At 35.2% G+C, this 15,092-nt stretch overlaps 1 protein-coding gene across 2 annotated transcripts in view; it reads right to left on the bottom strand.

Moving 5' to 3' along the window:
• The window catches only part of LOC148677652 (cGMP-specific 3',5'-cyclic phosphodiesterase-like), a 65,839-nt gene that overhangs the window by 40,753 nt on the left and 9,994 nt on the right, over positions 1-15,092 (bottom strand). The window lies entirely within an intron of this gene.

Genomic DNA, 15,092 nt, shown 5'->3' with positions numbered 1-15,092 from the left:
CTGGGGCTTCATAGTAAATATTACTGTCTATGGTGGATGCTTCCTTTTTTCCTCACTTTTTGCTTTGGCCTATCCTTCTACAACAACTTGAGCTTTAGAGGCAAAATGCTCCTGAAAAGCAGGGTTTCATGTTCTTACCAAATCAAAACCTCCAACAACCAAAATGCCCATACTCTAGAACATCCGTAGGAGGGATTTCTGTCATTAAAATGCATTGCAGAACAAACAGGAGTAAGATCACTTTATTGGCCATATACAATTTCTTGTATTAGGAATTTGTCTTTTTTTTTTCGCATACCCCAGCTTACTCTCCATGAGACACACGGGCACACAGACAGGGAGAGAGAAGCTTGGGGTCAGAGCGCAGGGTCAGCCATTTATACAGCATCCCTGGAGCAGTTGGGGTTAAGGGCCTTGCTCAGGGACACAACAGAGTCGGATTCCTATGCCGGCCGCAGTATACAAACCGACAACCTTCCAGCCACGGGCGCAGATCCTGAGCCACAGAGCCACTGCACCGCCCAAGGAATACCTCAACGTAGGTTCTTTCAGTGTTTTAAACAACAATGTTGCAAGATTGCTTTCTTGTCACCCTGTATATAATTGAAGAGACTTATTTTGTGGCACAAAATAAAGATTTAGGTGATCAACAGTAGGTGACGGTGAAAGGGTTATAAACTCGAACCTACAGTATACTGACTTCATTTGTGAATACAGGAATCCAGAGAGATGCTATGGCTTTGAGATGATTGTTATTTCTAACAATAAAGTTAGTTATTTTTAGGTTTGAAGCTCATTTATGGAGTAGGTTAGCTAAAGGCCAAAGGTTTGTTGAAATTACATTTATTATTGATAAATGCAATAAGCAGATCAAGGTGAAAATATGCCACAAGCTGTTAAGGCCCTACAGTGAAAAGGGCACATGTACAGTACTACATGCTAGACTTTCCCTATATGAATAGATGTATAGAAAACACTTGTTTTTCTTCAAGAAAATAGCCTGCTTTCTCTTTCAGATGTTAATGAAGCTCAGATGATTTAGAAATAAAACAAGAAAGATCAACAAGTTGGTTTATTACTTTGCAAGGAAGGCTTCTGTTATCTGAGTCATAGCTACACAATGTTTTTCATCATGTCTCTCTAACCTTCCTCCTTTCTATAAAACACGCAATACATGATGACAATCATGGTTTATTCATTTTATTTCCTGAACTAAAATCCTCTCTATCCAAAATAGTTCTGCTTTAAAAAGAAATATAAATGCTTTGCATGGAAGAAACTCATCTTGATCTTGGAGAATTTATCAATAATAATATACTGTGCAATTGCAATTGTTTGTTTAAAAATAATGACAATCTTTCATGTTGAAAGAAAAATAGCAATACAGACACCTGCACACACATAATCATTCAAATAAAAAATCTAAAAGATATACATATATTTATAAAGATACAGTATTTAGATTTTTCAATGACAAAACAGAAATGGCTGAGTTTATTATAGCACTCTAGCATAATGAAGACACACTATGTTGCAGGCTATGATCTTATTCTAAATACTGTCATTTCTGTCAATAAATAGATCACAAATGTGAAACATTGTTGATGTATTTTTTTTAAATGAGTAGGTTTATCATTGCCTCATACAGTATGTTGCTTATCTTAATTTGCAGCTGTATTGCTACTGTAGCTAAGCAAACCCCTTACACTCCACTGCATCTGTATGAAAATGGATGTTGTCCACATAACATAATGAGAAAATAAGATCTTTATTTAAGATACACATCCATCGAAACAAATGCCAACTAGTTTACTCCACTTAAGATTTTGGCTGAATTAAGTATCCAAAATCTGTCTCTTCACCTCATTTGAAAAAAAAGATCTTTACAAATCACTGTTACAGAAGGTGAAAATGTTCTGTAAATCTTTGCCATAAACAGTGTTGTCGCGATCATCCTTTAGGTGCTAGATAATAAGGACACATTATGTTTGATGTAATATGAAAGACATTCCCTTTCATACTCACAATGAGAATCATGACAATTATTGTAATACACATACTGTACTATCAAATGCAATTTCAATATATGCAACCTCATTATAAGAGAAATTCAGTGTTTCTAATACATTGTATCTGGCATCTGGAAGGAAAATGTAGTAAGGTTAATAGAATTTAATGCAGATGTGTGGAGTATTGGAGAATCAGGTTCTCTTTTGGTCATCTGTTTGTGACCAAAACATTTTGGTTATTTTAGGCTGTCAACATAGGAGTCTTCTGGTCCCTCTTCTCTTTCCAGAGCAGCAAAACTGAGCACAATATTCTACCAGATGACATCTGACTCCTGCACTGTACTATAGTGTGTTTATCCCATTCTATGTTTCTTAAACTGTGTTTCATTTCTTCATATTCCACTTTCCAGAAATTATGGTCTTTGTTTTGGACTCTAATCATGCCCAGACCCAAATTCCAAAGCACCTCTTATATACACTGATTTATTGTTCACAAGACCAGTCACAGTCAGTATACTGTTGGACTGTGGTCCAATTCCACTTGAAAGAATAAGATATATAAATATGAGGTTTATACTGTAGGAATGACACAGCTTGGAACAAACATATGTGAAACTATCATGCAGTACAGATTAACTTTGCATGAAAAGGGGTAAACAGCCATTTAAACCTGAAATAACACAAAACAACAAATACTGTATTTATCTTGTGTAAAAAACATTAAGATGTTTGATGGTCAGGATATTTTTTTAAACGCCTGTTGATAGTTGCTGCAAAAAGCAAATTCACATTAAATTGAATAGTATTGTACGTTTTACAAAGCTACATCCACAATCAATATTAAATCAGATTTCATCTAAACAAAAGATACCAAAGACTTTCTATCAGGGTATCCATTCTTCCTTCCTGGCACAATGAATACGAATGCACTGTCCTACAGTAATACCTGCTGTTGCTAAAATCTGGGGAAGTCAGAGTCAAGCTGTGGTTAGTGGTTTGTGGTCTCTGTGGCATTACTTTTCCATGTCTAATGTCACTCTACTTAGGTCCACAGCAACATTAAATATGTGCTTTATCTTTGTGTACAGGCCTGCAGTTCATTTTTGTCCTAGCTAAATGTAGTTTCAAGTCAGGAAACCTTGAAAACATGGCCTAACCGGGAGAATCCATCTTGCGTTTTGCTTTTCCAATGAAAAGATCTTCCTAGGGGAACTGATTGCATGGAGATTTCAGGAAAACAAAGTTTGAGAAACAGCCCTGAAAGGGCAGCCCGTTCCCAAGACTGATTTGCAGTAAAAGATATTATACAGTACTGACCACACATACTGTAAACAAAGTGAAAAGAAAAAGAATTGTGCTCAAAAGATAAACCATGTAGCTCACAATAAAAGATATCCGATGCCATGTAATTGTACAGAATCTCTACATAATTGTGTCTTATTGTTGTTTTATTTCCATCTCCAATGCAGAGGGTAAAGATCTGCATTGAAATATACAAAGTTTAAGGGGACGCTGGAAAAGGGTAATCACACATATTACCTGAGTAAAAGGTATACATACACCACATGTTGTAGCCTGTATGGATACTGTCACTGTGGAAACATGTAACTAATTCAATGATAAAGTATTCTTCTAGAAAACTACTTCAGTACAAAGGTATGATCTCATAGAAATATTTAATTATCAGAAGTAAAAAAGTAGTCATCTTTAAATTCTGCCCTTGGAAATCTGCTCCTTTCATTTATATTTATCAGAAGGCATCACTATATTACACACACTCACAGTTAGATCTAAACCTCAAATTGGGAAATACAATTATTTGATCTATAACGAATCTGTTATTGTATTGTACACACAAAAACATTCTTTTTTTTTACGATTGCTAAATCCAAAACCTCTTATTCAGCTTCAGTATCAGTTTTGTACTCCTTGGGCTAAAGAATCTTGCAACACTGAAGGATCTGTCACAGACAGCTGAAGCAGCTAGAGGTGTGCCCTCCTTTGAGTGGCTGGCCCTTTCCTGTGTGCAAGAACACTTCATAGAAGCCGAAGCATGAGGAAATTTGAAGAATTCATGAGAAGCTCTACAGGGTCCAGCAAGAGCTTGTAAGAACAACTGTTTGGTGTAGTTCAGACCTGTGAGTGAAAATAAATTTTATCCTTATTACACACTGGCAATATATCTCTCTTAAAGCCTCTACCATGTGATAAATGAACTTCTCTTTCATTGGAGCCTACAATACTGTATGTTTAGGACATATTCCTCATAATACTGCCATACACCACATGGTGTAGTCTGTATGGATGGGATGTTTTGCTTGAAGTTAGACTCTCTTACTTTTTTGGATGATGGTACAGTATCATCCTTGGGCTAACGGGTCCTGAACACGGATACCATGGAAGACAGCAGCTGCAATCAATTTTGCTTTGAAGGGTCTCTACCAGTGGGTTACAGAACTTGGAGGATCCTCTTGAGGTTTGAGTCATGTTAATTTTGAGGATTGTAAATGTATTTTTGAATGTCCCCTGTCTTTGTTCATTCAGCATGTTCAGAATTCCCTCCACAACATCTTGTCTGAAAGAACTACAGCTTCTTCTGTTTCAGATGCGAGAACCGATTGCTTGGGTTCGGCACTTAGCAAAAGTAGAAGCTGGAGTCAATGTGAAAAACATTTACAAAAGACACCAATCAAGTGGAGGGCATAATGTTTTTCTAGATACTCAAACCTTATATCCACGTCCAGATTCCCTGCTGTTTTGTGAAATTCATTCTCATTTTCTGTAAAGGCTTCAGCCTCTGATTCCTGGTTTTGTTCTTCTGTTCAGTTTTAAATTGCTTGTTTGTGGAACAATTAGTGCAGGCAGCTTTGAACTTCTAACAGTGTGTACTGTATGTTTATAGCTGATGCGGTACTTTCTCTACAGAGAAAATAACAGAAATATATATACATTACAATGTACTGTAAATGATCATATGGAATTAACATTATTGCACAGAAAACATCTATATATCATAATCAATGCCTAAAATAGAGTAATGAGTGGAGAACTTTACGTTGTATTCAAATTCTTTAGTTTCATAAATGAATTGCATACATTTAATAAATTAAAGGTTATTCTCTGGACAAATAAAATATTACCAATTCATTCATTTGTTTAACTTAGAAATTCATTTGTTACACATATATTTTTATTTTTATACACAGTATACCCTTAGCATCTACAATACACTCTACAGGACTTTGCGTGGACATATGGTCCAAGCCACTAGGACAGAATTTCAAAGTCCTCAGACTCAAGTAAATTGTTTCAATTTCAATTTCAGTTCACCATCTGGGGCCTGACAATACAAGTCTTAAATTAACTCTTAAAAATAAATAGCAACTTGAAATTCTTCAGGTTTTTTTTGTATCTAAACTCTGTTTGCAGTCAACCTTATTTATAAGCTTCATGTACACTGTCTTTATACTACTGTTGTAATTTACACAGCCTTCTGATTAAATGTCATTAGTTTTGCATTGTTCACTTTGCAGATGAACATGTTAGATCAGTAGTCTAACAGTAATGCAAGATGATGTCATGTAATTGTACAGAATCTCTACATAATTGTGACTTATCGTTATAAAATTTTAATCAAGAGAGCTCCCAACTTTTTTGAAAGCAGTTAACTGTTAATGATCAAGTAAGGTGGAACATAAGAAAATTATTTTTTTCACATTCATTTAGGACTAGTGCAGGTACTACATAGTAATTCAACTACAATACCTACTTAGCAAAGCTTTTCCACCCCATTTATTTATTTATAATAGTTCAATTTTAAGGTGAAGTTACAATCTTGTTCTGTCTCACAGTGTCTGAGAATTGGAACTATGTAACAACTCTAATCGCATGAGCTTTGCAGCGAGTTAAACTCAATCCAACAAATTACATTGTATCAATCCAAACAGAACTACCTAAATTAAATCATATAGTTATAAAAAAATCATGTATTTCCTGAAATCTGTTGAGAAGTTGATGTAAGGTGACATTCCCACTACCCTTAGAAAGCAAACCATCTTTTGATTCAAATTGATCTCTCAGGTAAAGCCATGGCTTTTTTTTGCAGTTCTCTCCCATCTTTGATATGACACACACAATACCAGTATCTTCCTTTTTGGTGTTTTTGTGAATTGGTTATTTGAAAAATCATTTGGCTCTCTGGTGGGGTATCAGTATGCTACAGTATGTCACTAGAGGAAGTTGACTCTTTGAGGGCGTAGCTCTGCTTTATCTAATCACACCCCAAGCCAGTGCAAAAGCCAGTGCAATTTGATGAAAGAAGAAGTTTAATGGAGGTGCCTCAAAGGAATAGTAAAGGACAATTTGTTCTAAGGAATGTAATTTGAGTACACACATCCAAAAAACAAAGCACTTTAGTTAAGTACACATTCTGAAAATAATGTTTTTGTTGTTTAACAAAGTATTTAGGCTTTGTTAGTTTGCACCCCTGCAAACATGTTAGAAAAAGAAATCTTACAAATAATTAATGTGAACAATTCACAATGCTCACACAAAGCACCAAAAGTATAACATAGTGGCTAAGCAGCTACTGTGTAAGTTTGGTTGAAATCAGTTTGCAAGGTATTTTCAATAATTATGGCTCCAGAGTCACAGATAATGGAAAATATATATTTATAAATAAAAGTTAAATTAAAATTAAACGTCTGAGACATCATTAACAAAGACAGTGATTAATAATAACTCTCAAAGGGTCAAAGGCAGTGTATGAGGTTCACAATTTGATTTAGGAGAAAAACAAGCAGAGCCTTATGACAACAACACATTTGAAGAAGAACGGGACAAACAAATGACAAATGTCTTTATATCCAACAGTGAAACATGGAGAATGGTTGTGGCTGATTAACCACACTTGTACTGGAATGAAAAGTCTGTCTGAGTTATTGACCTCCATGATAATATGACTGTGTTTTTCCCATCGACTGGGCAATCACTCAATTTGCAGCCTGAAATGAGGAACTTCCAGCTTCTTTTAAAAAGACAGAGGATCTGTACTTAAATTTAACTCAGTTAAGACCAGTGAAGTTACAACCTCATTCTTAGTTTGATGTATAATTTTTAAATTTCTTGTGCTGGGCTGGTGTTCCTATTCTATCGCACAGATTAAGTTCTGAAATCCAGATATTGTGCTTTCAAGACTGGGACATGAAACCAAATGACTATGACTGGGATAGCCCAAGTGGTGGTACATGATTATTTTGACTGTATAAAAAAGATGAAAATAATAAAATTATCTTAATATGATTGTGTTGAAGTGCGTATTGATAACAGAAATGCTACATCTCCATAGTATACCTTTACCTTAAAGCCACTTACTTTAATACTGTGAGTGCATTGCAAATAAATTAAAAGTGAAACTAGAATGTTATGTATTAAGCTTGGAGTTCACTGCCCAAACAGTTTTTTTAACAGAAGCAATATGCAGATGGACTTCATTTCACAAAGCAGTTTATGACCTATTTCAGGCATAAAAATAACAGTAGCAATTTAGCAATTGCTAATTGAGGAATAAAGTTTCAATTGCACACAAATTTACAAAGTTACCTTCTTTTTACATAAAATCTTTACAGAAAACAAAACAAAGTAATCCACTATGCAATACTGTATATTGAAGAAAAAATACAAAAATGCAGCAGCAGTTTCATAAAATATGGAACTATAGAGCCTTTTGTTAAAAAAGAGTAGTTGGGAACTGCAACTTGAAAATCGACACAAATGCATTCTCAATTAATGATAAACAGTGGCAGTTAAATGTTAATCGATCACAGAGCCGCATACTGTAAACAGTTAGATTTCAGGGTGTACTGTACACTTTAAAAGACTAGACTTCAGTTTTGCTCTTGAGTCTAGTGCATTCAGTCTGACAGCCATTCCAATCATAAAACACTGACTGATTGACCTGTATTTTCATGATGTAACTGTTCAGAGATAAGACTCATGAAGAACAATAAAACAGCTTCCTTATGACTAGGTGAAAAATATGTTTGATAGCATTGCAGGCCTGTACTTAAAGTTACATATTTTTTATTAAAGTTAAATGTTTTACCGGGTGGGATTGATACCAAGCAATTTAGGTACATGGTTAACAAAGCAGCAATATTTACAATTCATTTAAACATACTTTCTAACAATCAGTTTTAAGTCTTTAAGTCTTTGCATCTTTTAACAGTCCAGGGTGTGTTTCCTGGGAGGGAAATGTCTGTTCGCTGTTCAGTTTTTTTTGCATATAAATGAACCCAGAGCTTGCTGCTTTGGCCTGGTTCTTTGTCCATTGTTACTAAAATCGCACTGTTACATTTAGTCAACAGGTGGGATTTTGTGTTTCTAAATAGCAATGATATTTCAAGTGTACTCTTTTCTTGAGGTCTGTCACATTTGATGGCTTATTTAATTATTAGATGAGTAGTAAATTCTAAGGAAGAAATTATTCTGTCAAAGGGCATTAGGAGGTGCCAAGTACAATAATACTTGTGTTTACAACACCTATTTGGTTTTTTGCATACCATTATCTGGCGTACCATTATCTAAAATTTACAAAGTACAGTGGGAGGTTTCCCCATGTAATGATTGTAATGACTAGTAATATGCCAGTAGAGTTCACCAAAACGGACGTCAGAGACTTAAAAGATTGTACACCAATCACGTGCACATAAGTAGTCTCACCTGTATGCGCCTGCATTATTTAGAATGGAGAACTCTCACATGGAGTTATATAAGGGCGTTCTGTCTGTAAATAAGGTTGTGGTGCCTTGCTGGTTTGCTACTGAACACCTTTATATTTGTGTTCAATATGGATTAGAGTAACAATTTTGTAGATGACTGTTTTCATTAAGCAACCTTGAAGAAATGGTATTATCTATGGCTGTTAGTTTACAAAAAGCCACACAACCACAAAAGTGGAGATCTTTAAGAGGATGTACAAACTAAATTAGCCAAAACAGGTGTGATCCTGGGGAGAAACAAAATGGGAGGCTAACATAGCTGACAGAATTATCAAGAAACATCCAAAGGAAAAGGTGTTGACTGTAAGCACTGAATTATGCACTGGAGGCATTAAAGAATTATAAAACATCTAATATAAATATTGATTAAGGATATCATTTAAGTCTATTTTTAACCTGAATGAAACTTGCTTTTAGCTGGATTCTGTTCAGGTACCATATAATTTGCAGCGGGAGAGATTGTTTTTTTTATCACAATAACCTGTTTCCAAAAAATGGAAGAGTAGATAAAACAGTACAGTTGAAATACACACAGCGGGATGAGAAATGGCTTAGAAAGCCTGTGAATAACTGGAATAGAGCACTCAGGGGTCATTAATCAGTCAGCTGAACCTAATGGGCACTGTGCTATAGTCTATGGTCAGCTGCTGTTGTTTATACCTTTACAGGTTAACTATTACTCTTCAAATAGGGACCTATAAACCCTAACCCAGTACTGAGGCTAGGGCTTCATTACCTGCTTCATCACCTCACATTATCTAGACGAGGGGTACTCCAGGGAAGAGTGGGGGGTTCAAACAACAGCTGGCAACTGAATGAGGTGTAACATGAGAATATCATTGATTAATATTAACAAAGTGCTAGAATAGATCTATGGCATGTGTGCAGTTTCTTTGTGCAGGAGAGTTTTTACAGTTTGACTGTTACGCTATAAGAATAGAATGCAAGAGGTAGATTCAAAGTTCCTCTATGTAACCATCTGGAGTGAATTACTGTCATTTGGTGCTCATAATTTACACGATTATGCTGTTATTTATATCATATGATTCTATGAATGCAGAGTTATAGGGAAGAATTATATTACATTTCATATGAAGAAAGTATACTTCATCTACTATATTCATGAGCTGTGGAAAGAATTTTCCTAACTAATCTTAGCAAGCAAAACTGATCATTATTCATTTAATATAATTAAAAAATAATAAAAATAAAAGAGCACATTGGCAATAGAATTTGCTTAAAGCACAGACAATAAAAAAACTCACAGGGGATTAAAAGACAGGGGATTTATGGTATGTCAAATTTAGTCTTTAACTGGACTTGATATCTACATTGAAACATAACTGAACAAGATCAAAATTTCTACAAAGCAGAACCACACTAAGAAACTGAACCATCCTGAGAAGTTCAGATGTTGGTTCATTTGAATAATCAGTGCTGAAGCCTGCTGAGGAAGAAAGAAGGGGTACTTGCAAAGTCTTTTCACATCTACTGCACATTGGTTATGGGGCAATATCAGTTTATAATCCCATAATAAAAAGAGAAGTCCCTACCAGCTGTACAAACATATAGAGGCTAAGCACAAATGCACAAGCAAATAAAGTCAGAAACTAAAAAAGAAGGGTTAGATCAAGGATAATATTAGTTTTGAATGAAGCATAACTGTTAATTTAGAAACTCTAAATATGTTCTAATGTACGTACTCTGTTTAAACAGAACAAGATGTTATTGCTTATAATATTAATATAAGCACAAGCCTGTTGACACATACCTTTATTATTGTTTCTTGTTTTGTTTTCACAATAAACTTGAATGTGATTAGATAAACCACTTTTTATGTTGTCATTGAGTTGTTGACACCCACTTGTTGCAAGATGAACATGTAACATGTACTGTATTGTAAGTAATGGCTTACTTTTTAAAAGTAAGTTTTCCCAGTGCTGATTGTTATTTATGACTATGCATCCCCAGAATACTCTCACAATGTATAATCACCCTATACCTGTTGCAAAATAAGGAAGATGAGGGTTCCAACTGCATTCTATAAAATAATGCATGCTGGAAAGAAAACCTGCAAAACAGAGGCCATTTGGTGCATCTTAGCCTTGGTTAGTAGCTAATCCAAGTATCTCATCTATAGTATGTGTTTCTTGAAAGAAGCCAGGGTATCAGATTTAAAAACATGGTAGGGTCACTTGTTCTGTACTCCCACAAACCTTGCAAAAGAAATGCCTTCTGATCACAGTTGTAAATTCACATTCACATAGCTCCTACTTGTGTCTACTGGTTCTGGCTTTATTGTTGATCTTGAAGAAGTTCAATCGAGTTCTCTGTCACTGTCTTTGAGGATTCTGAACAAATAGATTAGGTTCCCCTGCAATCCGCTCAGCTCAAGGTCAAAAAAGGTTCAGTCTTTTTAGTCTATCAGCGTAGGACATTCCTTGAAGTTCAGGAATGTATCTGGTTGCTCGTCTTTGGGCTAATTCCAGAGCAGGATTCCAGAAGAGTAGAGTGTTTGAATTAGCTCTTATCAGAGTGAAAAGGTTTGGAAATTTAAGGAAAACTTAAACAAATACAAAAATTACATGAATATAAACACTTTCCTTTTATATATTGTTTGGGTTTTCCCGAATAATCATTAAATTGGCCACATTTACAGTTAAGTACATTACATTGTGCTAGGTTAATGGTGCAGTACAAAACTATTTAATGTGTACCTAGCAAAGCTGGTTCCAATATGAGTCTATAAAAAGCGAAATGACCTAAGGAGAGAATACATTAAGTGCATTGTATTCCTGCTCATGAATAAACCCATCTGTGTTGCAGAAACTTCAAAGCTTTTCATCTTATTGGTCTTACTCACTATTTTTAAAGTTCAGCTGTTCTCTGCTGCAAGGAAAGAGCTCCAGGAGCTCTTCCGTCATAAGCAGCATCTGTCCAACAGTTTTTACAACTCTCGTTAGAGTCGAATACATCTGTCCTGTTAATATGTCAATAGATGTTTGTGCCTCTTGTGACCTCTTTCAAGATTTTTTCTCCTGCAAAGAGAGTGACAGTTCATCAATGGTCATGAGAATCCTCGAGGCACTGCTGATAAACATGGTGCAGCACCAGCAGAAGTGAGTATCACTACCCCCATGTGAAAGCTAACATTTCAGTTTGCACTATGATGCTGAACCGTAAGTCTACTGAGGCATGTTAATTGCAAGACAAGCTTGTTATTGTTTTAGCCTTTTTAAATTATTATTCATTGAAGAAAGATATACAGTATGTGGAATATAACTAAGTTACTGTAAATATCTTCTTTACACATTAATTCCTCTTAACCAGAATATAGTATAAACTTTTTTCTTTGGATGTCATTTGTTCTTTGTTAAGAATTCATCACAAGGGTGATTTGCATCGCTACATTAAGAATAATTGATATCATACCAACTGATTTGAATTCAAAATATTAAAAGGAGTGGTAGCTATGGCTTATAAGCTGTTGCATGATTCATGCCTGCTTGTCAAAGCAATCACGCAAAGTAAGAAAAGCACTTTGATCATTGATATTAATTAACAAGAGCAATGGTCATCTTATAGATTGTCTTGGTACTCCACTAATGACATCAGCCCTCATGCTTTTAAGTTTTTTAATCACTTTATAGTGTTAACTTTCTTCCTTATTATATTTAATTGATTAACCACCCAGACCACTACCTTTTAATTCTAAGCTGAATCTGTTCCATGTTCCAGGAAGAATATTTTTTAAACTGTTGCCATCTTTTACTACTGATTCCATTTCTACTTTCTTTAACACCTGTATGATTTCTTCAAAGTCTGTTGCTCTGAAATTATAAACATTTATGTTGGAATATAACTGCAAAGTATCCACATATTATTCAAAACATTCAATATTATCATTTCCACTATCACCCACTCTGCTTTACTCTATCATAATGGCTTGGAGAGTCTATATCAATACAAACCTTCCCTGTATTACTGTAGGTGCTCTGGCAATCTGACTAAGAACACAATTGCTGGCTATGTCTAAAGTTTCAGTTTAAACTGCTGATATCCTTTATGTGACAAAAATTAAATTCTCCCATTATGACCACTACATTCTTCATGAATTTCTGATTTCATTATATAAGACTGCATTATAGTTCATATTCACATTTGGTGGTCAGTAGCATACAGCTGTACACTATTGCCTTTGAATGCATTTTAAATGTTCTAACTCAAACAGATTATAATATCCTTGTTTCAGTTTGGTTAAGATCCTGTGTTATAACATGCATTTAGATGTACTGTATACTTTACTTGTACTTTACTCGTACTTGACTGCTGTTTGGAGCCAGTAATACTTGTTGCCTGGTAATATTGTGATTACTATTACTAAAATTACTAAAAATAAATTAGTTGTCTAGCATCTCCTGTAGGTTGTGGGGTACAGTACATATGGTACACTCGAGCTGTTTGAACAAAAAGGTTAGTGTCAAAGAGGTGTGGGAAAATTGTGGTTACTTATACTAGCTTAGAATTCTCAAAATAAAAATTGTTTTATACTGCAAAGTGATACTGCCAAGAAAGTTAGAAAAATGTATTGTTGTGAAGATGATTTAAGATGTAACAGGAGAATAACTGCTGTCTTTACAACACAGTGCAGCCCAGCAGTTTGAATGTTAAGCAGTTGTTTTCAATTAAAACAATGAAGTCCTCTTGTAAGGCTATAAAAATTAGAGGCAGGATTTATGGTTCTGCAGATGCTAGAAGGACAGATGAAAACCAGAATATGTTTCCTCTTCTTTAAAAGGGCAAAACAATTAGATAAATGAAAATTCAGTTAAAAAAACCTCAGATTCTAGAGTGGCCTTAGTTTTTTGTCACTCTTTTATTTTGCTAGCTGTGTGACATGATGAGTAAAGAGAGAGACAGCACTCGATATGAAAACAGTGAACAATGTTCTATTCTAAAACACATCCATTACAGCATTTAAATGTAATAAGCCAAACCAAAGGTCCAAACACTCAATACTGTATATACACCTTATTACACACCTTATTAGAAATAATGTTCCTCTAAAAATGTCCCATCACTGTGGGGAGTCAGTGTTGACTCGCTCCCCTATTTCAGGCTCATCTCTTTCCTACAGTGGCATTTACTGTACCACGTAACATGACTTCAGCGCAGTTACCATGCAGCTGAAGGACCATGTTCAGAAAGCTGTACACCCTTGAAATATATCACTTAGTTGCACATTTCAGGGTATAAGTGCAAATTCAGGATCAAGAGTATGGAGTGCTTGGATATCTTCACAGATGTTATTGCAGCAATAATTTAATTTATTCCACAAGCGATGAAAGAAACCAAATGTTCGTGATGGCAAAGCATGCATACAACTTTGGATTTCCTTTTCAATTAAATGGAAAGTGTGGATATTGCATTCATCAGGTTAAAATGATCTTATCTTGCAAATGAAAAAAATAACTCGTTAAATTTGTAGCAATCTAAATCACACTGATTTAGATACAGATTTGGGTTCTAATATTTGAGGCCTTATTAAAAGAGGGATTTCTGACTAGAAACTATTACACTGACAGAGGTTACTGAATCACTAGTTATTTCTTAAATAGAGAATAGGTTTTAATTTACTAACTCTAAGTCCCATCAAGCACAGGCTTGAACAAATTGATTGGAACAGAAAAAATAACAAAGCATTTTAAGGTCTATGCAGTCTCCCCACCACAATCACCATGAAACAATAAAGGTAAACTGACTTCATTTCTGTGGCATGTTGTGGATTTCAGAAAAAGATGCAGTATTCTCAACTTGAACATTGATGAACATTGGGTAAGTAGATAGCTCAAATCATCCAGCGTTTAAGCACTTTCATCCAAATGTACAATGTTAAACAATCTAGTAATGATTGATTGTGCATGGCTGTTACACCCCACTGACCTGAAAGGCCCATTTCAAAATTAAAGCCATCCCTGCAGAAGATCAATGAGGACTGTCTGTTCTCTCGATCTGTTCCTCTGATGCGCACAACCTTATATGGAACACCAGAATGTATTTTTCCCATTCCCCTCTATAAGCTACTTTGAGAGATTTAAAGAAGCTACACAAGAATAAAAAGCTTTTTGCTGCTCAAGCCAGGATAGCTCTCAGACACTTTGATAAATCGCCACTTCAAGTAGTGCTGCAGTAGTGCTGTAGAGAGCTGCAGCCCTGATGGTTTTGTAAGTGTATTCAAATCACCATTTGCTTTATTGAGCAATCAATTGGCTTGAAGAAGTAAGTGAGAGCTTTACTTGGGTAG

Source organism: Lepisosteus platostomus, chromosome 1 (genome assembly GCF_059453375.1).
Source record: "Lepisosteus platostomus isolate fLepPlt1 chromosome 1, fLepPlt1.hap1, whole genome shotgun sequence".
Classification (NCBI taxonomy): domain Eukaryota; kingdom Metazoa; phylum Chordata; class Actinopteri; order Semionotiformes; family Lepisosteidae; genus Lepisosteus; species Lepisosteus platostomus.
This window is presented reverse-complemented; position numbering and strand designations above follow the sequence as displayed.